This window comes from Lissotriton vulgaris, chromosome 5, assembly GCF_964263255.1.
Source record: "Lissotriton vulgaris chromosome 5, aLisVul1.2, whole genome shotgun sequence".
In the NCBI taxonomy this organism is placed as follows: Eukaryota; Metazoa; Chordata; class Amphibia; order Caudata; family Salamandridae; genus Lissotriton; species Lissotriton vulgaris.
In genome coordinates this window covers 780,105,505-780,130,893 of record NC_141693.1, presented here as the reverse complement: position 1 = coordinate 780,130,893, position 25,389 = coordinate 780,105,505, and the positions used below count along the sequence as shown (strand labels likewise).

The 25,389-nt window shown below is 48.9% G+C and overlaps 1 protein-coding gene across 1 annotated transcript in view; it reads right to left on the bottom strand.

Moving 5' to 3' along the window:
- The window catches only part of SEC31B (SEC31 homolog B, COPII component), a 1,335,991-nt gene that overhangs the window by 533,349 nt on the left and 777,253 nt on the right, over nucleotides 1–25,389 (bottom strand). The gene's annotated exons all lie outside the window — the stretch shown is intronic.

The following is a 25,389-nucleotide window of genomic DNA, read 5'->3' as shown; positions in this document are numbered from 1 at the left end:
TTAATGTTGTTTTTCCAGAAATCAAAACCAAATGTAATCATTTTATCATAAAATGTTTCCGAATAAATCAATTTAGTATTTGTCAACATCGTTTTTATCCCTGTTTTATCTAACAGTTTATAATAAAATGTTAATGCATCACTTGTGTTAAACCCTGAGAAGTATGGGAATTGCTCATAAAATGTTTTCGAACTGCTTTTAGGTGGAGTTGCACAATGTTCCCATTGATTATACTTGAAAACATTTCTAGGTTGAGCAGATTTATGCAAATAGTGATGTGCAAAGTGGTTATAGCAGTACATTTGTTCATAGTTCGATGAACCCTGTAAATAATCATGTTCTGTAAATTTTGCTGACATTACTAAATCTGACATCATATTATTTATGCTTTCAAAGTCCCAATCATCAGAGAATGTACTTAGTTTTACAAAGTCAATTAATGAAACTTTGAATTGATGTGGATATTTCAAGAGTTCAACCGGGCCATAGATTTCGTAATCCGTTGTGTCCCAAACTAACCCACCGGGTATTGGAATGGATGTGACATACACTGATGATAGTTCTCTTTTCTCTATGTGAGATGACTTGTGTGGCTTTAGGACCAAGTTGATGTTCTGACTTGCTGTGTCCATTGTACTGTATTTTCCCTCAATGAATTTTCCCAAACAAAGTACCATGATGAGCCAAAGCAGGAGGAAAAGTACACCTAACACAATCCAAAATTCAATCCATGGAGAAATCAGATAGGTTTCTTTGAGTTGATGACAGAGTTCTGTTGCTTTGTCTTTAAAAGTTTTTGTTGCTGGCGTTTCTTCAGGTTCGCTTGGATCTTCAGAAAAGTTATCGAAATTGATGAAGTAGCCAGATGCAGTTCTGTCAATTGTTAGAATTGTTTTTTCAATTTTTCTTTCATTAGCATAGTCTGAGGCTCCATCGTTGTAGACTGGTGTTTCTTGGCGAACTGTTTCAATTTGGGTTTCAAGAGGCACAAGTTCCATGGCATTGTTGCATAGTCCTTTTTTATTCACTGCAGGTTTATCAAATGTGATTAGTCTTTCAGTTTGAACCTCTTGGTTTGTAGCAAGTTTTGGAGTTCTTCTAATTCTTGGGAGTCCACTCGGCCTACTACTTATTATTGGCCACATGATTGTGGTTTTACCAGGTCAATGGATACAACTCGGTTCTCCTTTTTACCAGCAAGGGGCGGTAGTACAACTGATCTTGTTCCGCTGACAGCTAAGACAGGTACTGCTTTTCTGTAAGAAGGCCCAAATTCCTTCTTCACCGCGATCTTCTCTCTGACCAGATCCCCAATCTTTGGAATCCAGACAGGCCTTGCTGGGACAGGTGGTTTATCTTTAGTGGCTATTTGCTGCTGTTTTAATTTTATGTTGCTCAGGGCTTTTCTTGTTTCATTTAAGTCCTGTAAAACAGCCAAACGATCTTTAATGTCAAAGCATTTTTTCTTATCTTCTACCACTGAAGTCTGACTATCTAAATCCTGAATATACATTCTAGTTCCTAACAATAGTTCGTACGGGCTGAAACCTTTTAGAGAATTTCTTGGCAGATTGTTAAGACTACGTTGGACACTTGTTAAATGTTGGACCCACCCATCACCCGAACCTTATACCTTTGCCGTTATAGATTGCTTTATGTCTCGTTTTTTTCTTTCCACAATCCCATTTCCCTCAGGATGGAAGGGACAAGAGTACCGCAATGCAATGCCCATGCTGGTCATGGCCTCCTTATAAGCTCGAGAGCTAAAAGCAGGACCCTGGTCAGAATGTAGCATGCCAATTGCGTATGTGCCGAAAAAGACTTGCAAATCTTTTATAACAGTTCTGGTGTCAACCGAGCACTGGGGCCTGTATTTTTAAGTGAATCTAGTCTTAAAAGGAAATTAATGCAACGCTGGAATTTACGTATAGATAGCCTAATGCTAACTACAGAAATGGCCATGGCAATACTCCGGTTGGTTCGCTACTGCGATCTCTGTTGCAGTTTGGACAGCTCTTTGCAAATTTATAATGTTGCAGGCTCATCCCCGGCCACCAGTATTCTGATTGTAATTCTTTCAGAGATTCCTTGATCTGTTTGTGCCTCGGACCCAATCCCATGTGTGCGTCCGCTATTAATAAGGCTCTCCTGTTCGTGTTTGGAATTACTCTATCCCCCACTCCAGGGATTCGAGCAAAAGGAACGGAGTTTGAGTCAATTCCGTATGTATAATTGAGTGGATAGTTCACGGGTAGTGCTGCACAGTCGCCTTTTGAAGACGTTTTTACCGCCAGCAAGGTTTCCCCGTCTATGTATTTTTCTGAACGCTTTTTTGTGGCTACGGAAGCCGGTTGAGTTGCTTCCGCTGTGACTATATTAGCCAATGAATTCCGTTGATGACTCAGTGTGTGTATCACGTGAGTCTTCTGTAGTTCTCTTTGTAAAAGAACTACCTGTTCCCAAATCTTCTTATGCTTTATTGTGGCACCTGTGTCATCTTTGTAATCGTTTTGAACCCAATTCTGCAAGTCATTATTGTAAGATTTGATGCAGAAATGCGAATCGCACACTATTAGTGTTGGGAATTCACGATCTGCATTTTCAAGCGCCATCTTTAAAGATCTGATTTCAGCTCGCTGAGCCGAACAGTTTCTCAGTGATTCAGTTTTTGTTATTTTTGGTCTGAATTTACCACAGCGCCAGCGACCTTTAACAATCGCGCATGCTACATTGTAGGATTTATTATCCACATCGTAATGTTGTTCAAATCTGTCTGTATAGATTATACAAGAGTGCTATTGGAGAGGCAGAATTTCGATTGGCAGAGGATATTCTTCTTCATAATTCAGATCCTTCAGTTTTTTCATGTTCAGGTCAAAATAGTATTTCACGTCTTCTGCAGCAAGAGAATTTTCCCACTGTATCCATTTTGGATCTAGTGCCACCGTTTTTAGATTAACTGGGCTGAATAACGCCTCAAAGGCTGATTCTGCTGTAAAAACAGTTATTCCTTTGCCCTGGGCTTGGGCTCTATCTTTTGCTACAGCAGTCTGAACCGCATTTACAATATTTTCTGTAAGACTGAATGGTTTTTCAGCTTCTGTGTACAAATGTGATTTGTAAGCTATTGGTACCGTTTCTCCCTCATTAGAGGTCAGGTACGTGAATCCGCATCTTCCTGGGATGACTCGGATTACAAGGTTGCGTGTATTGTCGCAAGTTTCAAATTTTGTTTTAGCTAACGCACAAGTTACTACTTGTGTAACGATATATCTGTAAGAGACATTAGTTAGTGATAGATTCCTTACCTTAGAATATCCCCAGGCGTCAGACTGGATCCGGAAAGTTTTGCGTAGCAGTACCCTTGCGCGTCGGCAGGCGTCGTCTGCGGCTCCGCGTCCGTCGTCGGCGTCGTGGCCGCCGTGATGACGTCGTCGGAGTACTTAGACGCCGCCTCCGCGTGCTGACGTCAGTTCTTAGCCACAGCTTTTCCGCGCCAGAAGCGCAGAGCTATGACAAAAAAACGACACTGGTGCCAAGAAACTAGGGCCCTGAAAGGGGATGACCTTAACCCTAGATATCGGTCCGCAGAACGGGGAGGATGGGTGGGTCGGTAAGGAATCTATCACTAACTAATGTCTCTTACAGATATATCGTTACACAAGTAGTAACTTGTGCATCTGAAAGAGACACGTTAGTGATAGATTCCTTACCTTAGAATAGATACCCCAGCAATACCATCCCCGTGGTGGTGGGTCTGCGAACCAATATTTACACCAGGAAGTCCTGGAGAACCGAGCGGCCAAAGAAACCGTCTCTCCGGACTTGACTGTCCAGGCAGTAGTGCCTAGCAAACGTGTGCAACGAGGCCCACGTAGCTGCCTGGCAAATGTCCTGCAAGGGCACACCTCGGCCCAAGGCAGTTGTAGTGGCCGTGGCTCGAGTGGAATGAGCCCGCAGCACAACAGGTGGTTCCTTCTTAGCCAAGGAGTAACACGCCTGGATGCACATGATAATCCATCGAGAGATGGTCCTCTTGTGCACCGCTTTCCCTTTCTTAGCGCCCGCGTACCCAACAAAGAGTTGATCATCCACCCGGAACTGGCTGGTGCGATTCAGATAGAACGAGAGCGCACGTTTTGGGTCCAGACGGTGGAGCCTCTCCTCCTCTCTCGAGGGGTGCGGAGGCGGAAAGAAGGTGGGCAATGTGATGGACTGCCCAATGTGGAAGGCCGTGACCACCTCAGGTAAGAAGGAGGGCCTAGTCCTCAAAACAACCTTGTCCGGATGGACTGAAAGGAAAGGAGGCTTACAAGAAAGGGCCTGGAGCTCACTCACTCTCCTGGCAGAGGTGATAGCTACCAGGAAGGCAGTCTTCAAAGAAAGAAGGCGAAGTGGACAGTTATAAAGTGGCTCAAAGGGAGCGCACATCAGAAATGTTAGAACCAGGTTCAAGTCCCACTGAGGCATCACGAAAGGAACAGGAGGAAAGGTATGAGTGATGCCCTTCAGGAATCTGTTAACAATAGGGGACTTGAACAAAGAAGGTTGGTCAGGCAGCCTCAGAAAGGCTGAAAGAGCCTAAAGATAGCCCTTAAGAGTGCCCAGAGCAGAGCCCTGCTGGGCAAGAGAAAGAAGGAAGAGAAGAACCTCGGAGAGAGGGGCATTGAGGGGGTCCACAGCCTTTGCTGTGCACCATGCCACAAATCTGTTCCACCTGCAGGCGTATACCGTCTTTGTGGAGGGACGCCTGGCTGCCAGAATGATGTTGCAAACTTCAGGAGGCAAGTCAAATGGCCTCAACTGTCGCCGCTCAATCTCCAAGCATGGAGGTGGAGACTGGACAGGTTCGGGTGGAGGACCGTCCCCTGCTGCTGCGACAGAAGGTCCTCCTGAAGAGGAAGACGAATCGGGGGATCGACTGACATGCTGAGTAGCTCGGGATACCAGTACCTTCGAGCCCAGTCCGGAGCCACAAGGATGACTTGTGCCCGGTCGCGCTTGATCTTCTTCAGCACTCTGGGCAGAAGTGGTATAGGAGGAAAGGCGTACAACAGACCGCAGCTCCACTCGCGACGAAAAGCGTCTCCGAGCGAGTGCCGCCTTGGAAATTCCAACGCGCAGAATTGATGACATTGCGCGTTCTCTTCGGTGGCGAATAGATCTAACCAAGGCTCTCCCCATCGCAGAAAGAGGCCTTGCGCCACGTCCGAGTTCAGACGCCATTCGTGATCCATCGAGCACCGACGGCTGAGTTCGTCCGCCCTGGCGTTCAGAGAACCTGCCAGGTGTTGAACCACCAGAGTCACGCACTGATGTTCCAGCCATTGCCAGAGACGCAGAGCCTCCTGGCAAAGGGTCCACGACCCCACTCCGCCCTGTTTGTTGCAGTACCACATGGCGGTAGTGTTGTCGGTGAACACCTGCACTGCGCTCCCTCGGACAGACGGGAGGAATGCTTTCAGTGCCAGACGAATCGCCCGCAGCTCCAACATGTTGATATGGAGCCGGGACTCCGCCGGAGACCAGAGTCCTCTGATCTCTGCCTCTCCCAAGTGGCCTCCCCAGCCCTGGAGGGACGCGTCCGTCCCAACTACGTGCTCCGGTTGGGGAAGGGAGAGGGATCTGCCGTTGACCCAATCGCGGTCCGTGAGCCACCACTGCAGCTGTCTCGCAGCGCCCTCCGAGATCAGGACATGGCCGGACAGGTCGCCCCGGTGCTGGGCCCACTGAAACTTCAGGTCCCACTGCAGAGCCCGCATCCGCCACCGTGCGTGATGCACCAGAAGGATGCAGGAGGCCATCAGCCCCAGAAGCCGCAGCGTCAACCTGACCGAAACCCGGTATAACGGCCGAAAGACCGGAATCAGAGCCTGTATATCCCGGACCCGCTGTTCGGGCGGGTAAACCCGAAACTGCGCCGAGTCGAGAACCGCTCCGATGAAAAGGAGCTTCTGAGAGGGACACAGGTGTGACTTCGGCACATTGATGGAAAATCCCAGCCTGTGCAGGAGATTCGCCGTAGTCTGGAGGTGGTTGACGACTGCCTGGGGCGAGCCCGCCTTCAACAACCAGTCGTCTAGGTAGGGGAAGACTGAAACCCCTAACCTGCGCAGGTGAGCTGCGACCACCGCCATCACCTTCGTGAACACCCGTGGGGTGCTGGTAAGGCCGAAGGGGAGCACGGTAAACTGAAAGTGCTCGTGGCCTACCGTGAACCGCAGGTAACGCCGGTGGGCCGGCAGGACGGGGATGTGGAAATATGCGTCCTGCAAGTCCAACGCTACCATCCAGTCTCCTGGGTCTAGGGCAGCCAAGACCTGAGCCAGGGTCAGCATTTTGAACTTCTCCTTCCGGAGGAAGCCATTGACGTTCCTCAGATCCAAGATAGGGCGTAGGCCCCCTTTGCCCTTCTTGGGTACCAGGAAGTAGTGGGAGTAGCAACCACGTCCTACTTCTGGCCCAGGAACGCACTCGATGGCCCACTTGGCCAGGAGGGCCGAAACTTCCTCCTGCAGGAGCCGCAAATGATCCCCCGATACGCGGTGGTGTTGCGGTGGCATGGCTTGAGGGGTCGTCTCGAAGGGGAGGGAGTAGCCCCTTCGGACGATCTGCAGCACCCACCTGTCCTAAGTGACTGTGCGCCAGTGAGAGTGGTGATGGCGAACCCTGCCCCCCACTGGTGTCACATGGGCCGAAAAGCACGGACTAGGAGGGTTTAGAGGCGGATGCTGCGGGGGCAGGTGTGGACTGGCTCCGCTTGCCTCCCCGACCGCCTCCACGGCGGTTTCCACGGCCGCCGCTGCGCTGGACGACAGTTTGCGGCGAGTGGCTGGCGGCACGCGTGGGGACGCCCCTTCCGTGGCCACGAAAGGAGCGAAAGGCACCCACTTGCTGGCGCGGGCCGAGAGGCCCAAGGACTTGGCCGTAGCCCTGGAGTCCTTAAAGCGCTCAAGCGCGTGGTCTGCCTTGTCGCCAAAGAGGCGACGGCCATCGAACGGCATGTCCATGAGCGTATTCTGGACATCAGTCGAGAAGTTGGCGGATCTGAGCCAGGCGTGGCGTCGAATCGCCACCGCCGTAGCCATCGCTCTGCCCAGCGAATCAGTTGTGTCCAGTCCGCACCTGATCGAATATTTCGCTGCGTCCCGGCCCTCCACCAGGGCTTGGCCAAGTTTGGCCCGTACCTCTAACGGACACTCTGGCAGCAATTCCGCCACCGTTTCCCATATAGAATGGGTGTAACGGCCCAAGAGGGATGCGGTGTTGGAAGACCGCAGTCCACAGCTAAGGGACGAGAAGACCTTCTTGCCAAAGGCCTCGTACCTCTTGGATTCCCGATCAGGGGGAGCCGACGGGAAGGCGGTCTGGGAGTTAGAGGCCTGGATAACCAGACTCTCGGGGTGGGGTGGGTGGACAGGAAACATGGGTCGCCCGGAGCCGGGCGGTGGCGTCTGGCCACGTTCCAATCTACAGGCGAACCTGTAGCGGGCCTGGACCAAGTGCCCAAAAGAACGTCCGACAAGGCCTCATTAAACGGCAGCATAGGCTCCATGGAGCTTGACTGCGGCTTAAGGACCTCAGTGAGGAGGTTAGTCCTCACGGCCGCGACGGGGAGCTCAAGGCCCAATGCCTTAGCAGCCCTCATCAACACCACACTATATGTCGCGCCCTCCTCCGAAGCCACGGAAGGAGGAGAGACGAATCCAGTGTCTGGAGAGGTGTCCAGGCCACTGGCCTCCCCAAGGTCTCCTGTCCAGTCCATGCTAGACTGACATTCCCTTGTCAGAGGGTCCTCAGACCCCTCCCAATCCTCCTCGTCCCCCATCTCCTGAGACTCAGGGTCGTTAGTGAATGAGGATGGTTCATAGGGATAGAAATCCCCGAACGGCGTCGGGATCGGCGCCGACGGGCGCCGTCCCGACGTCGGGACCCATAGAGAGGAGGTATTGGGGACGGCGTCGGCCGGGACCGACGCCGGAGGGGACACCACACGGACCGACCCCGGGGGGGTCGTAAGGTCCACCAGGGGCGTTCCATCGCCCGACGAGGGACGAACGGCACCCTGCGGCGTCGGGCCCGAAGGCACCGACGACGCCGGGACCGCCGAACCCTGCGGCGCCGAGCCCGAGGGCAGCGGCGGCATCGGGATCGTGGAGCCCTGCGGCGTCGAGGCCGAAGCCGAAGCACCCGACGGCGTCTGGTTGTACCCGACCCACTAGGGCCCCCAGACGGGTTCGCTGGGCCCGAAGGCGCCGCGGAACCCGTCGGAGAAGAAAGGGACCTCATGGCCATGAGGAAGCGCTCTATCTCCTCCGGCGTCGCGTTCAGCCCAGGGACCGGGGGGTATGGAGCCGAACGCGGCACCCGCGACTCCTGAGGAGCCGCGTGGGCGGTGTCACCCGAACCCCCGGCCGCATCGCGCGAGCGTCGGGGGGAGTCGGAAGAGCGATGATGTCTCTTCGACTTCTTATGCTTCTTACCTGACGACTTGGACCCGGAGGAGTGGCGCCGACTCCCGGAGCTGTGACGGCTCCGCCCCCGCGACCTGTCCCTCGACCTCCCGTGGGACCGGGACCGGGATCTCACACGGCGCGGGGCCGACTGGCGGATCTCGAGTCGCCTGCGGGACCGCTCCCGCCTGGCCTTCCTCGAGAGGGCCCGACAGTCGGAGCAGGCCTCGTCGTCATGGTCGACGCCCAAACACGTCAGACACAGTCGGTGCGGATCCGTAACCGACATGAGTCGCTCGCAATCGCCGCAGTGCTTGAAGCCGGGCATCCCTAACGGCACCGTCGGAGTCGTGAAGACTTCGAAAGAGATCAAAAGATCCAAAAAGTTAGTCAAAAAATGACTAGGGAACTGCTTTTTCCAGATCTGCGCTGGCTGGCGCGGAAAAAAGAATAACTGACGTCAGCACGCGGAGGCGGCGTCTAAGTACTCAGACGACGTCATCACGGCGCCCACGACGCCGACGACGGACGCGGAGCCGCAGACGACGCCTGCCGACGCGCAAGGGTACTGCTACGCAAAACTTTCCGGATCCAGTCTGACGCCTGGGGATATTCTAAGGTAAGGAATCTATCACTAACGTGTCTCTTTCAGATATGTCTGTTTGCAATGATCTCAAAATTTCTGTGTGTTTCTGACATTTGCCAGGCAGCTACGTGGGCCTCGTTGCACACGTTTGCTAGGCACTACTGCCTGGACAGTCAAGTCCGGAGAGACGGTTTCTTTGGCCGCTCGGTTCTCCAGGACTTCCTGGTGTAAATATTGGTTCGCAGACCCACCACCACGGGGATGGTATTGCTGGGGTATCTATTCTAAGGTAAGGAATCTATCACTAACGTGTCTCTTTCAGATGCACAAGTTACTACTTGTGTAACGATATATCTGTAAGAGACATTAGTTAGTGATAGATTCCTTACCGACCCACCCATCCTCCCCGTTCTGCGGACCGATATCTAGGGTTAAGGTCATCCCCTTTCAGGGCCCTAGTTTCTTGGCACCAGTGTCGGTTTTTTGTCATAGCTCTGCGCTTCTGGCGCGGAAAAGCTGTGGCTAAGAACTGACGTCAGCACGCGGAGGCGGCGTCTAAGTACTCCGACGACGTCATCACGGCGCCCACGACGCCGACGACGGACGCGGAGCCGCAGACGACGCCTGCCGACGCCTGCCGACGCGCAAGGGTACTGCTACGCAAAACTTTCCGGATCCAGTCTGACGCCTGGGGATATTCTAAGGTAAGGAATCTATCACTAACGTGTCTCTTTCAGATATGTCTGTTTGCAATGATCTCAAAATTTCTGTGTGTTTCTGAGTCCAATTGATTGGTTTAAAATCAGGTTTTATTAATTCATAGAAAGGTTTAACCATCTCTGCATAATTTAGAATGTAAGTTCTTCCGAAATTCAGGAAACCTAGTATCGATTTTAAGTTCTTCAGCGTTTTTGGTGCTTGGATTACAGCGCACTTCTCTAAGAAGTTGTCTGCTAGGCTTTTGCCTTCACTTGATAATTCATATCCTAAAAATAGGATAGTTAGATGGGCAATTCGTGACTTTTTAAAGTTGAATTTGTAACCCTCTGCTGCGAACCCAAGTATTATGGTGTTAACTCTTTTCAAGTGAGTTTCCAGGTCGTCATCTGTGAGATAGATGTCATCGACATTAGATAATGCCTCATCATCATATATTTGTAGTAACTCTGTTACTCTTGCTGAGAATAATCCTGGGCTATTCTTGAATCCCTGTGGGAGTCGACAGAAATTTTTCTGTGACCCCATTATTGAGAAAGCGGTTAAATACCTGCTTTCCGGTGCAATATTTTGACAAAAGAATCCATTAGAAATGTCTAATGTTGTTTTGTATTTTTTGCAAATGATGTTATTCATTAGTGCTGCACTGTGGGAATTTTGTACCGCAAATGTCTTGCAACATGAGTTAAGGTGTCTGTAGTCCAAGACTAGACAATATGAATCGTCTGGTTTGGAGACAGGAAACAAAGGATTGTTCATTTGAGAGGTGCATGTTTCAATCATCCCTTGTCTTTTAGCTTCTTGCTTAATTGGGTACTGTCTTTGTGCAGTTGGTTGACATTTTAACTGGATTTTGTGAGGAGGAGAGTCCTCATCCCATCCTACATGATTTTTATATAATGCAGGTGCTTGAGCTACTGCCCATTTTCTTGCATATATGTATTTTCTATGTATTGGAATATGATTTGAGAAGGCAGGCATAATCATTTCTTCGCCATGAGGGCACTCCCTGACAAACTCTGGTGGCCAGTCTTTCTCAGCTAATAGGATGTCATAGCCTTTTGCGAGGTTATACCAAAACAGACCCCTTACCTTCCTAGTCTTATCTCCCTCCATACGCAATGTTATTTCGTATATTTTATGAGGTTCGCTAACTCTGGTATCTGCAGTTTCCACCTGAATGTATTCATTCGTGTCCACTGTCTCCAGATGATTCATCAGGATCTTGCGAGCTATGGTCACTTCTGCTGCGCTGTCTAGCATTGTCTGTGCCCACTCTCCGTTTTTCAGCTGTGTCCTCAGTATCCTCAGCATGTTTGATTATTTTAATACTTGCTACCTTTTTTCTTGGAAATCATAATTTTTTACTTTGAGCAGGTTCCTTGTCTTTGGACTTGACGTGCTCTTCCCTGTGTTCTGACCGTCCTCTTTCCGATTTCTGCGAGGAAGTCTGAAAAGATCGAGAGGGACGTGTATCAATATCTTGATATCTATCAGGCTTTTTCAAATTATCCCTATTTCTAAGGTTGTATCTTTTTTCAGAGGGCTCCCTTTGGGGAGACGTGTGTTCTCGGTTCGGAGTTCCTTCCCTCCGCCGAGGAGACCTTCCTCTGGACTGGAATCTTTTTTCTTTGGGAGTGGATTGTTTATTTCCATGCCAGCTCTTTTTTGGAGTGTTTAGATTATTTTTATTAAATATCTTTTCAGGATTTTCAAGTAGTTGGGGTTTTACTGGTTTCCCACCCAAACTATCTCTACCTAGTTCTTCATAGGATTTTTCTATGATTCTGGCAAGTTCAATTGGTTGGTCTGCTATATCTGTTTCTTTCAATTTTTGGAGGTAAGTTATATCCTCCATTGCCAATTGAACTAACTCTCTATATGCCTTTGTTAATTCTTTTATTTTAACTAAGAGTTCTTCACTTGACATTTTATCAATGTCTGGATGTGGTGTGTAGCTGGCTAGAACCGGCCACGTTGCTCCTGATCTACCTAGTGGACCAAGCCTGGTAATGTGATCATTATGTTTTAGGGCGCCTTTAAACCAGAGCATATGCTCTTGGTAATTTAGTGGGATTTCAAAAACCTCGAAAGGAGTGTATTCATCCGGAGGTTCCTCTATTTTGTAATAGTGGAATTCGTGTGTTACAGCCTTTGCTGCTGGAAAGTTTATCCATGAATAGAATACCTCTGTCTGCCGATATTCGTGTGCCTCTATCACGAATATAATTATACCACCTTGTGATGTCAGTCCATTTTCTATAAGTTTAAGAGTTATAGTTCTTCTTAAATTTGCCGGGATGATAATTGCACCGGTTCATTTTCATTAAACCCTGTAACATCGAAACCCCGTTGATTCGCATCTACTACGGCTTCACCTGGTTTCGTTGCTGTCGCCGTTAGTTGACATTGTTTTAATGAAAGTTTGCAGAGCAGGTTTCCAAGGAAACAAAAGATTAGGTGCACAATATTTTGGAACACTGTATCCTTCAACGTTGACTAAACCAAAACTCTACATAGGAATCTCTTTCTACTAAGTTCCGGCGGATTTTAGCCTTTCACCCACTCCAGACGTCTATTGGAGTATTTACGGGAAAAAGGGTCTGTGTGAAAAAGCACGACTGAGTTACTCTAATGTCCTGCGTTAGTTTTATCGCCTAACAAACGTTGGGCGCCATGTAGTGTAGTTCCTATATTCCCAATAGGCTCTGCGCATTGGAATAATATATTCAGCAGTGTAGACGAAGGACTGAGGTCGACTAGGTCTCTACTGACTATATTAGACTTAAGGTTTGCCAGCTAGCTCAGAGGTCACTAGAAACTTTCTCGAATAAACGAGGAGGAGTTTAACCTCCCTGGATAGACAAGAAGGGATTAGCTTCTGACAACCATATATCATGACAACTTTGCTCTCTCAGAATAAGAGTAAATCTCTAGAGTCGTGTGAAAACAATAGACAGCTATTTCACTCAGTCAATTGTGAGTTCTTAGTTTCACCAGAGCGCAGAGAAGAGAGAGACGGGCGTTTTCAATAAAAGGTATTATTTATTGAGCAGTCTTCCTTCTCATGCAAGAGAAATGAATTGCCACAATTGCAATACTTAATATAAAGTAAAGTACGTACAGTAAAAGGAGTATTATGAAATAATACTGTAAAAGCATTGATATGGTTTCTTAGCCATAAGATACTTTAAAATGGATAAAATATATACATACATATATACATTGACTAACGTGCTCAACTGGTGCTTCTAAAATACGACTACCCCGGTGTACCTGACCTAAGCCTAATACGTGGGAAGGAGTAAGTAAGTAGCAGTTCAAGTTAAGTTGGTTTTGCCAAGAATTTGATTCAAGAATTCTCTTTAAGGGTTTAGTCAGGACTGTACCTTGGGAATAGAATGTAGGAGGTCTGGTATCTCTTTCCTCAGGACTTGATATCCCAGCTACCCGCAAGGGTAGGCTGAAAACGCCGGAGCTGGATTTTCTCTGCAGGAGAAAAGACAGCGTCTTTCTCAGCGCGTCAAAGAGGAGGGGCAGCGTCTGTGGGCTCTAGCATCAGCTGGGCTCTCGGGCAAGTAGTGTGCTGCTCTGCTCCAAAACCACCACCGTGTGTTTGCTTAAGGCAACGTTGATATTTATTTATACCTGAAAGGTGCCGAGTTTGACGTAAGGTTTGGACATAAGACGTCAATAAAGATGTCACTAAGAACTGGCCGTTCTTACAGTGCTCGCAGGAGTTCTATTACAAATCAAAACAAAGCAAATGGGGATTTCCCAGGTTGCTGGAGGTTTGGTGTGTCGAAAGAACTCGTTGTGCTTTCTAGGAATCCAAGGAAGTAGCTTTTGCTGTGCCTTGGACTGCAAGGGCTATTTACTTAAATATGGATCTGATTCTTATGCCATTATAGGGATATTATTGATTATAGCTGTACACGGGCATAAAATAGCAATATTGATTTAGGTTCCTAGATAAAAACACAATAGCGCTCTTTAATATTTTAAAGGATTACGATCTGGCGGATGTTTGGAGTACTTTATTCCCCGCAGACCATGGATTCACTTTTTATTCCCACCCCCATAGAAAGAAAGTGAGATTGGATTATTTTTTTATAGGTATCACGCACCTAGCTAAAGTCAAAATGCAGATCTACCCTATAATTGCATCAGATCACTCGCCTATTGTTTTAATAATTCCAGAGTTGGGGGCATTGGACATTGCTAGAAAATTTTCCTTTGATCGGAAATTGTGTTTGAATGATACATTTAGAGAATATATGACAGGATGGTTAAAGGAATTTTTTGATAATAACAGGGACTCTGCTAACATTAGTATTGTGTGGGACACCTTTAAAGCCTTTAGCGATGGGGAAAGTAGCGGGCCCAGACCAAGTACCCTGGGAGATTTATAAAGTTTTTTTTGAGGACTTAAAAGAGATGATGTTGGCCACGTTTAGGGTGGCTCAAACTGAGGTAGTACCAAAGACATGGAATGAGGCTACAATTGTAGTTTTCAGTAAAAAGGGTAAAGACGTAGAACTCTTGGGATCATACCGGCCCATTTCACTTTTAAATTGCGACGGGGAAATATATTCCAAGATCTTAGCAAATCGGCTTTCTAGAGTCATATCCTCTCTAGTATCTCAAGATCAACACAGCTTTATACCGGGTCGGGGGACGGTGACACATATTAATAAAGTTATCACTTTGTTTGACATTGCGGAGGTAGAGAGACGGAAACTTGGGCTGATTCTGCTAGACGCAGAAAAAGCGTTTGACCGCGTGGAATGGCAGTATTTATGGTCACTAATGGAGAGTATGGGATTTCGGCAAAAGTTTTTGATTGCATTGCAAGCTTTATATGAGTCACCGATAGCTAAAATAGCATCAATGGGATCAACATCAGAAATAGTGCGAATTACTAGAGGCACGAGGCAGGGGTGCCCTCGCTCTTCCCTACTCTTTGCGCTATATATTAATCCTCTTATTGAAATGTTCTTCAGAAGCCGTTTTATTAAACCTTTTGTGGTAGATAGTATTCCCCACACAGTACTCACATATGCAGATGATATTGCGATAACATCAGAGGACCCGGCTTCCGCATTGATGGAGATTGAGCGACTAGCAGGTGAATTTGGTCGTATTTCCGGATACAAGTTAAACGCCATGAAAACGCAGCTTGTATGTACTGACACTGTGGTAGTAGATGATCCAAGAGTTGTTGTGGAGGCTATATATTTGTCATGAATATGGGGAATCAGTAGGAAGATCTTTAGCCCTAAAATTGCGTATGAACGAAGCAAGTCGAAATATTGTAGCATTAAAAGACAATACTGGGGTCTTAAAGTCTGATACAAAGGAGATTTTGGCCATTTTTTCATCAATTTTATTCTAATCTATATACCACCGAGCAAAGTGCTACTGTGGAATTAAATCTCGCCTCATTTGGGGAGCTCGCCAAATTAGATTCTGTCGCGGCTGATATGCTGGATGCTCCAATAACGCTGGAGGAGTTAACCGTTGCAGTAAACACATTAGCGATGGGGAAAGTAGCGGCCCCAGACCAAGTACCCGGGGAGATTTCTAAAGTTTTTTTTGAGGACTTAAAAGAGATTATGTTGGCCACGTTTAGGGTGGCTCAAAGTGGGGTAGTACCAAAGACATGGAATGAGGCTACAATTGTAGTTTTCAGTAAAAAGGGTAAAGACGTAGAACTCTTGGGATCATACCAGCCCATTTCACTTTTAAATTGCGACAGGAAAATATATTCCAAGATCTTAGCTAATCGGCTTTCTAAAGTCATATCCTCTCTAGTATCTCAAGATCAACACAGCTTTATACCGGGTCGGGGGACGGTGACACATATTAATAAAGTTATCACTTTGTTTGACATTGCGGAGGTAGAGAGACGGAAACTTGGGCTGATTCTGCTAGACGCAGAAAAAGCGTTTGACCGCCTGGAATGGCAGTATTTATGGTCACTAATGGAGAGTATGGGATTTCGGCAGAAGTTTTTGATTGCATTGCAAGCTTTATATGAGTCACTGATAGCTAAAATAGCATCAATGGGATCAACATCAGAAATAGTGCGAATTACTGGAGGCACGAGGCAGGGGTGCCCTTGCTCTCCCCTACTCTTTGCGCTATATATTAATCCTTTTATTGAAATGTTCTTCAGAAGCCGTTTTATTAAACCTTTTGTGGTAGGTAGTATTCCCCACACAGTACTCACATATGCGGATGATATTGGGATAACATCAGAGGACCCGGCTTCCGCATTGATGGAGATTGAGCGACTAGCAGGTGAATTTGGACGTATTTCCGGATTCAAGTTAAACGCCCTGAAAACGCAGCTTGTATGTACGGACACTGTGGTAGTAGATGATCCAAGAGTTGTTGTGGAGGCTACATATTTGGGAGTTAAGATCCGGGCATCAATGTCTGCTGTAGTGGAGGCAATTTAGGGGTCACTATGCAGTAATATTGCAGATTCTTTAGAGAGGTGGGGGAGGCTCCATTTCACCCTGATTGGTCGAACGTACATATTGAAAATGAATATATTGCCACAAGTGTTATATCTTTTTAGATCAATGCCATTAGAAATTTCGGTAATCCAGCTTCAGAAACTGCAGGCTTTATGCTCTAAATTTCTCTGGGCTCCTGGGAAGCAGCGAAGAGCCATGAGACCTATGGCTCTTTGGGACAACGGCCCCAGCAGCGCTGTGGATGCCTGGCTTCACCTTGGGGGTGCGCAGGAGTGGACATTTCACAGGAAAGCCAGGATGGGTTCCACAGCGGTATGAATACAGCGCTACGAGGCCTCCGGGTAGAAGTGCGCTATATAAATACTCTAAATTTACATTTACATGACATTACCAAGAGCCAGGGGCGGTTTAGCAGTACCGGATTTTGTTTTATATTATTATGTCTGTTTTCTTCAAAAAACGGTTGCTTTATTATGTGGATCGGATGAGTGCAATGTAATAACAAGAACTCCCAATAGCTCCATTTATCAATTAGTTTTAGGAACTGAAGCTAATCGCAGTTTATTCCGGGAAATTGAATGGACCTACTTCAAAAGAACCAGGTTCAAGACTGTAGATGCAGCAATTAAAGTCTGGAAAAAAGTGGGTAAACTGATTAATCTAGGAGCACTCTCTTATTACACTCCGATGAGTGCGACAAAATTGCTCCCATCTATATTTGCCGATAGGACGGTGAGGGTTTGGCAAGAAAAAGGAATTGGGCTACTAGATGACTTGTATGATCAGAGGGGAAACATTAAAGAGTTTGAGGACCTAGCAAAGGTTTATAATCTGCCACAGTCAAAGTTTTTTAAGTTTCTACAAATGCGTGATTTTTTGTTAAAAAGAAAATTAAAATTAATTTCTAATCCTTTGATTGAGGCTGTAAAATCTCAGAGCAAAATCGGGGTGCGGGAAAGTTCGGGAAAAAAGGATGATTTGGAAAAGTATACTCTACAATGGTCAGTGATATTGGGAGAAAACGAATCCGATATATCATTGGAAGAGGCTCTCATAAGATCAAAAGAAGTTCTTATGTCTGCAAACTTAAAAGTTAAATTTTACAAAACTTTATTTAGACTATAATATACACCAGCACGGATGGAAAAGTGGGGTAATCGGTATAATGGTAAATGCTTCCGCTGTGACGTGGAAAATGCTGACATGGAACACTTCTTTTTCAGTTGTGCTAAATTAAATTTGTTTTTGCGTGATATGGAACGTTTCTTAACTATTATTTTAGGGGACCCACTCCTGCTCTGATGCTTTTAGGGATGGGGCAGTCAGTCTCAAAAGGGTGTATTAAGCATAAACATAGAATGTTTATTTGTTGCAATGACGGTGGCCCGTTTATGTATTGCGGCGGATTGGCTACGCCCTGAAACAGCAAGGTTTGAAGTTTTGAGTGCCAAAATGTATAGATTAGCCAGCCTGGAATTTAGTTTATAGTCATTAAAGGGGATAAGGAAACGAAAATTAGGGCTGATGATATGGGACCTTTTTCTCGCTCAAATGAATAATTGATCATATGATTTCTTAGTTATATATGAATGTATGATTTCTAACTGTGTTTCCTTTTGAGTATTTAATAACTATTGTATATCATATGATTATATGTATATATTAAATAATGATCATCAATTCTGATATGCGATCACTTATTAGCTACTGTATGTAAATGATATATGAAGAACGTGAGAAGTTTTTACATGTGGATGTATTAACTCTCTTAGGCATTTATTATTTTGTATCTTTGAATTATTGAGACTGTCTTGAACTGTTATATCATGTGTCTGAAATTGTGGAAATAAAATAAAATAAAAAAAGAACTTCATCTTAAAAGCAGTACTTGAGTTTCTCAGTAAACTATCTTGTGTTATTCTATGTGTGATCCGTCTACTTTCAGGCAGACATTTTAACTGATGTCCCAAGCTGAGTATGCATGAGCATGTTTGTACCAATAAGCTTGAACTTTGCATGCACTGTTTGGGGTTGGGGAGGAGTCAGCTTGTTTAATATTAACTTATGTAATCAATAATGTATAAGTAACATGACACTGTCCACGAAAGACGGAGTTACTTGGGAACCGGTCATTCCGTGACTCTCAGCTCGAGTTTGGAAATAATTATCCACAATTGTGCCTTGAACTTGTGCACATTTCCTTCTTTAGAAATGAAGCACAAGATACTACTTGTGTAACGATATATCTGTAAGGGACATGATAGTTAGTGATAGATTCCTTACCTTAGAAAATCCCCAGGCGTCAGACTGGATCCGGAAAGTTTTGCTAGCAGTACCCCTGCGCGTCAGTAGGTAGCGTGGTGCGGCTCCGAGTCTGTCGCTGGCGTTGTATGCGCTGAAATGACGTCACAGAAACTACGTAGGCGCCACCCATGCTCGCTGATGTCAGTTCTGTGCATGACTTTCCGCGCCAGGAACGCAGAGCCATGCAAGAAACCGACTACTGGTGCCATGAAACTAGGGCCCTGAAAGGGATGTACATAACCCTAGTAATTAGTTCACAGAACATGGAGGATGGGGGGGGCGGTAAAGAATCTATCACTAACAAATGTCTCTTACAGATATATTGTTACACAAGTAGTAACTTGTGCATCTGAAAGAGACACGTTAGTGATAGATTCCTTACCTTAGAATAGATACCCCAGCAATACAAACCCCAGTGGTGGGTCTGCAAATAAGAGGACACCAGAAAGTCATGGGAAACAGAATGGACAAAGAAGCCGTCTCTCTGGACTTGACTGTCAAGGAAGTAATACTTGGTAAACGTGTGCAGCGAGGCCCACGTAGATGCCTGACAAATGTCCTGCAAGGGAACGCCGCGTCTCAAGGCAGTAGTGGCTGCTGTTGCCCTGGTGGAATGGGCACATAGCCCCACAGGAGGCTACTTCTTCGCCAACGAGTAACAGGCCTTGATGCAGAGAACGACCCACCTGACCTTTTTTGGCTCCCACGTAGCCAACAAAGAGCTGGAACTATTGTGTGCGGTTCAGGTAGAAAGAGAGCGCAAGTTTTGGATCAAGACGATGGAGCCTCAATTCTTCTTTGGAAAGATGCGGAGGCGGAAAGAAGGTGGGCAAAGTGATGGTCTGCCCGATGTGGAAGGGCATGACAACCTTTGACAGGAAAGAAGGACGGGTCCTCAGAACCACATTGTCCGGATGAACAGAAAGGAAGGGAGCTTTAGAAGAAAGAGCCTGGAGCTCACTCACTCTTCTGGCAGAGGTGATAGCAACCAGGAAAGCAGTCTTTAAGGTGAGAATAAGCAAAGGACAGTTATGAAGGGACTCGAAGGGAGCGCACATCAGAAACGTCAAGACAAGGTTTAAGTCCCATTGAAGCATAATGAACGGCACAGGAGGGAACATGTGCGTAATGCCTTTCAGAAAACGGTTAACAACCGGGGACTTAAAAAGAGAAGGCTGATCTGGAAGCCGTAGAAAGGCAGAAATGGCCGAAAGATAACCTTTGATAGTGCCCAGAGCAGATCCCTGCTGGGCCAAAGAAAGAAGGAACAAAAGGACCTCAGAAAGAGGGGCAGATAGGTGATCCATAGCCTTCGCTGTGCACCATGCCACATACTTGTTCCACCTGCAGTACAAAAGGGGGTGGTGATGGACGGAGCATCTGAATCAAACACTCACATCAAGTCAAAAGATCTGGGTTTAATCCATCACTGTTCTTTAGCCCACTCTGCCACCCCAGTTCAGACATGGCTATATGCAAATCAGTCTGACCCTGTGCCTCATGGGAACAGTCCAGCTCGAACTGCCAAGCCAAATCTTCCCTGGACCGGAAACAAGCTTCCGACATACTTGATCCACCTGCAGGCGTACAACGTTTTTGTGGAGGGACGCCTGGCTGCCAAAATGACATCACAGACTTTGGGCTGAAGATCGAAAGGTGTCAACTGTCGCTGCTCAATCTCCACGCATGGAGGTGAAGGCTCGACAGGTTCGGGTATGGACCGTCCCCTGATGCTCCGACAGAAGATCCTCCTGAAGAGGCAGTCGGATCGGGGATCAATCGCCATGCTGAGTAGCTCGGGATACCAGTATCTTCATGCCCAATCCGGAGCCACAAGAATGACTTGGGCCCGATCGCACCACATCTTATTCAGCACTCTGGGCAGAAGTGGTATAGGCGTACAACAGAAAGCAATTCCTCTCGCGACGAAGTGTTGCAGAGCGAGTGCCACCTTGGAAATTCCAACACGCAGAACTGATGACATTGCACATTCTCTTCGGTGGCGAATAGATCTAACCAAGGCTCTTCCCACTGCAGAAAGAGACTTTGCGCCACGTCCGAGTTCAGACATCATTCGTAATCCATCATGCACCGGCGGCTAAGTTCGTCCGCCCTGACGTTCAGAGAACCTGCCAGGTGTTGAACCACCAAGGTAATGCCTTGATGTTCCAGCCATGTCCAGAGGCGCAGAGCCTGCTGACATAGGGTCCACGACCCCACCGCACCCTGTTTGTTGCAGTACCAAATGGTGGCTGAACACCTGCTCTACACTTCCCCGGACAGAGGGAAGGAATGCTTTCAGTGCAAGTCGGATTGCCCTGATGCTGTGCCCACTGGAACTTCAGGTCCCACTGCAGAGCCCTCATATGCCATCTGGCATGTTATAGCAGCAGGATGCAGGAGGCCATCAGGCCCAGGAGCCGGAGGGTCGTCCTGACTGAAACCCGGGATATAGGCTGGAAGATCGGAATCAAAGCCTGAATATCCCAGACTCGCTGCTCGGGGGGATAAACCCGAAACAAGGTCGAATCCAGAACCTCAGCGAAAAAAAGGGGATCTTCTGAGAGGGACTCAGGTGCAACTTAGGCACATTGATGGAGAACCCCAGCAAGTGCAGGAGGTCGGCTGTAATCTGAAGGTGGGTGATGACTGCCTGGGTCGAGCCCGCCTTCAACAACCAGTCGTCGAGGTAGGGGAAGACTGACACCCCTGACCTGCGCAGGTGAGCTGCGACCACTGCCATCACTTTCGTGAACACCCGAGGGGCGCTGGTAAGGCCGAAGGGGAGCAGAACAAACTGAAAATGCTCCTGGCCTACCGTGAACCACAGGTAACGCTGGTGGGCCGGCATGACGGGGATGTGAAAATATGCGTCCTGCAAGTCCAAAGCTACCATCCAGTCTCCAGGGTCGAGGGCAGTGAAGACCTGAGCCAGAGTTAACATCTTGAACTTCTCCTTCCGGAGGAAGCGATTGACATCCCTGACTCCAAGATGGGGCGCAAGCCCCCTTTGTCCTTCTTGGGGGACCAGAAAGTAGTGGTAATAACAACCACATCCTACTTCGGGCCCAGGAACACGCTCGATGGCCCCCTTGGCCAAGAGGGCCCTAACTTCCTGTTGGAGAAGCACAAAAAAAAACAACCCTCAAAGACACCAACAAGAGAGCCAACTGGTTCACCCCGGAACTTCTAGCGTCAAAGCGCACCTGTCGGAAGTTGGAGAACATATGGCTCAGCGAGAAGTCGCTGCACAGCCCACTAAGACGCCATCTGCAACCACCACCACCTCATCAGGACGGTTAAGAGAACTTCCTTCAAAGACCTCCTCAACAACAACACACACAACAGCAAGGAGTTCTTCAACGTTGTAAAGGAACTCTCCAACCCCAGCTCCAACGCCAACAACATCTCACCGTCGCAAGCCCTGTGAGACTCCCTCACCTCCTTCTTCTACCCCAAGATCGCCGACATCCACAATAGCTTCAACACCCGGATGTTCCTAACAGGTCCCAACACGCCGGAACCACCTCAGCCCACCGACAACGACACCCTGACAACCTGGGCCAATGTGAGCATCGAAGACACAATCAAGACCATGGGCACAATCCACTCCGACTAGCCGTCTGACCCTTTCCCACACCACATCTTCAACAAAGCCGGCAGCTCCATCGCACCCTACCTACGCAACATCATCAACCTGTCCTTAGAAACCGCAACCTTGCCTGAAAGCTGGAAACACACCGAGATCAACGCTCTACTGAAGAAACCAAAGGCAGACCCGAGTGAACTGAAAAACTTCCAGCCCATCTCCCTGCTTCTGTTCCCAGCTAAGGTCATCGAGAATATAGTCAACATCCCACTCAGCCGCCACCCCGAAGACAACAGCATCCTGGACCCCTTCCAGTCAGGTTTCCGCAGCAACCACATCACTGAGGCTGCCCTCATCGCCGCCACAGACGACATCAGGATACTACTAGACAACCGCAAGATGGCAGCCCTCATCCTCCTGGACTTCTCCGCCGCCTTCGATACCGTCTGCCATCGCACACTACGCACACGACTCCACAACGCAGGGATCCGAGACAAGGCCCTGGACTGGACCTCCTCCTTCCGGCAGAACCCAGAGAGTCCGCGTCCCCCCTTCCAATCCGAAGCCTCCAAGATCATCTGCGGTGTCCCACAGGGATCCTCCCTCAGCCCGACGCTGTTCAACCTCTACATGGCGCCTCTCGCACGCATCGCCTGACATCACGACCTCAACGTAATCTCCTACGCCGACGACACACAACTGATCCTCTCTCTCACCAAGGACCCCTCACTGCCAAATCCAACCTCGACCAGGGAATGAAGGCCGTCGCCGACTGGATGGAGGATAGCCACCTTAAACTGAACACAGACAAGACGGAGATCCTCATCCTCGGGCCAAACCCCTCAGCGTGGGACGATTCCTGGTGGCCCACATCACTGGGTACCCCCCCCCCCCGCATTCACCAACCACGCACGAACCTGGGAGTCATCCTCAACTCGAAACTCACCATGACCAAACATGTCAACGCTGTCTCCTCCTCCTGCTTCAACACACTCCGGATGCTCTGCAAAATCTACAGATGGATCCCGACAGACACAAGGAAAACAGTCACCCCGGCCCTAGTCAGCAGCAGACTCAACTACGGAAACGCCCTCTACGCCGGAGTCCCGACCAAGCTCATCAACAGACTCCAAAGAATCCAGAATGCCTCTGCACAACTGATCCTCGACGTCCCGTGCCGCAACCACATAACCCCCCACCTGAGGAACCTGCACTGGCTCCCTGTCAACAGAAGAATCTCCTTCAAGCTACTGATCCACGCACACAAGGCACTCCACAAGACCGGCCCAGCCTATCTCAACAATCTGCTCTCCTTCTACGTTCCCAACAGGAACTTCCGCTCCACAGACCTCTCCCTGGCTACCATCCCACGCATTCGCAGAACCACAGCCTGAGGCAAATCCTTCTCCCACCGCGCCGCCAAGACCTGGAACACTCTCCCCTTCAGCCTATGACAAACCGAAGACATTCTAACCTTCAGGAGATAACTCAAGACCTGGTTGTTCAACCAGTAGCGACAGCACCCCCTTCCTCCCCACCCCATAGCGCCTTGAAACCCTTGCGGGTATGTGTTGCGCTTTACAAATTATATGGTTGATTGATAGACTGATTGAAAGTAATCCCCGACATGCGGTGGAATCAAGGTGGCATGGCTAGGGGGTGACTCGAAGGGAAGGGAGTAAACCCCCCTGACGAGTTGCAGTACCCAATGGAGAAGGTGACGACGAATCCTGCCACCCACTGGCGTGGTGTGCGACCTGAAGCTCAGACTAGGAAGGTTTCGAGGTTGACGTGGCTGGGGCGGAGGTGGACTGACCCTCACGTCGGCCCCCGGAGCCACTGTGGCAGCCTCCACGCCCACGGGCGCGCTGCGTTTGGTTCTGCGCAGGCTTTTGGCTGAATGAATGAGCTGGAGCGCCTCTGCCATGGCCACGAATGGAATGGAAGGTAGATGTGGTCGGGCGCGTGGTGGAAACGCCTGAGGACTTAGCTCGAGAGTCCTTAAAACGCTCCAGTGCAGTGTCAGCCTTATCACCAAACAGGCGAGTGCCATCAAAAGGTATGTCCATGAGCGAGCTCTGGACGACCAGGGAGTACCCGGTGAACCTCAACCAGGCGTGGCGACGAAGCGCCACGGTCGTGGAGATTGCCCTACCGAGGGAGTCCGCGGTGTTACCCTCAGCCACAGCCTGGGACACTGAGGCAACACCTCAGCAACAGTATCCCACACCACGTGGGAATAGCGGCCCAAAAGGCATGCGGTGTTCACCGACCGCAGCCCTAAACTGGCTGACGAGAACAACCGCTTACCAAACTGTTCCAATTCTTAGAGTTCTTATCCCGCGGAGCAGTGGGAAAGGCACTCTGGGACATTGAGGCTTGAATGACTAAACTCTCCGGTGTGGGATGAGTAGTCAGAAAAGCAGGGTCACCCGGCGCCGGACGATAACGCCTGGTGACATTTTTATCCACAGGAGCCCCTGTGGCCAGCCGCGACCAAGTGCCCAACAAGACTTCAGTAAGGGCATCTTTAAAGGGCAGCAGTGGCTCCGATGATGTGGACGCCGACTGGAGCACCTCAGTGAGGAGATTAGTCTTAAGGATCAAGGTTAAGAGCCTCCGCTGCCTGATGGAGCACCACCATAAACGCGGCGCCTTCCTCCCTAGTAGTGGGCGGGGGGCAAACCCCAGATCAGAAGAGACGTCAATGCCGACGGCCTCCTCCAAATTGTCCACCCAGTCCTGCTCGGAATCACACTAACGAGCAAGAGGGTCCTCCGACCCCTCCCAATCGTCTTCCCCCGCCGGTGCAGTAGGCACAGGTCGCGGCGGTAGGGCAGGGATCGGGGAGGGAAGAAACAGCGCCGGGAACGGCGCTGAACCGGCAGAGGCGGAACCAGCGGTATCCACTGTGGCGCCACCGGCAGAGCCGATGGTGGCGCCGGGACTGGAGCCGGTAGCATGGGACCTCTTGGGGCCGTGGCCGTCGAGGGTGTGGACGGATCAGCAGGATCCCGACACGGGACAGCGGGGCCCGAAGGCGCACCGGTGGGAGTCCAAGGCCTAAATAGGCGGTCCATGGCAGCAAGGAATTCTTGCATTTGTGCGGGAGTCGCCGACGGACCAGGGTAAGGCGGGTAGGCCGCGGAGCCCCTGTCCCCCTCGTCCGCATCCGAGGACCGACGGAGGGACGTCGAAGAGCGAACAGGCTTCTTTGACTTCTTTTTGTGTCGTCTCTTACCAGAATCCGAGGGT